Here is a 395-nt window from a genome sequence, read left to right as displayed (position 1 = left end):
CTACACGAAACATTTATTAAAAATACGTTTAAGTAATCTAACGTATCTTTATTATCTTCCACAAATGAGAAAACAATGATTTTCTCCAATTTCTGCTGTTTTATTTCGTAATCAAATATATATTTTTATCACGATCTGTTGGCGCAATGTACCGTGCCGTTTTCTATTGTTATTGTTTGAAGGGTTGAACGGCCGATGTTTCTTTTAAATCACACAATGGCAACCTGTTATTTATGGTGTTATGACTCATCAAGAGAGATAAATTTCACAAGAGCTCGCCGAGAAAAAACATTGATCAACTATTTCGTTGTACTGCAGCCTGCAAATCATATTGTAATATTTCCTACTCGGTTTAATCACAAAATTTTCCACAAAATTATTGTTCTTTCTGAGTA

General features: G+C 32.2%; 1 protein-coding gene across 1 annotated transcript in view; it reads right to left on the bottom strand.

Moving 5' to 3' along the window:
• LOC119592710 overlaps positions 1-395 on the bottom strand; it is a 10,575-nt gene that overhangs the window by 9,463 nt on the left and 717 nt on the right. The gene's annotated exons all lie outside the window — the stretch shown is intronic.

Source organism: Penaeus monodon, chromosome 30, assembly GCF_015228065.2.
Source record: "Penaeus monodon isolate SGIC_2016 chromosome 30, NSTDA_Pmon_1, whole genome shotgun sequence".
Classification (NCBI taxonomy): Eukaryota; Metazoa; Arthropoda; class Malacostraca; order Decapoda; family Penaeidae; genus Penaeus; species Penaeus monodon.
Note: the sequence above shows the minus strand (reverse complement) of the source record. Positions and strands in the feature narration are given on the sequence as shown.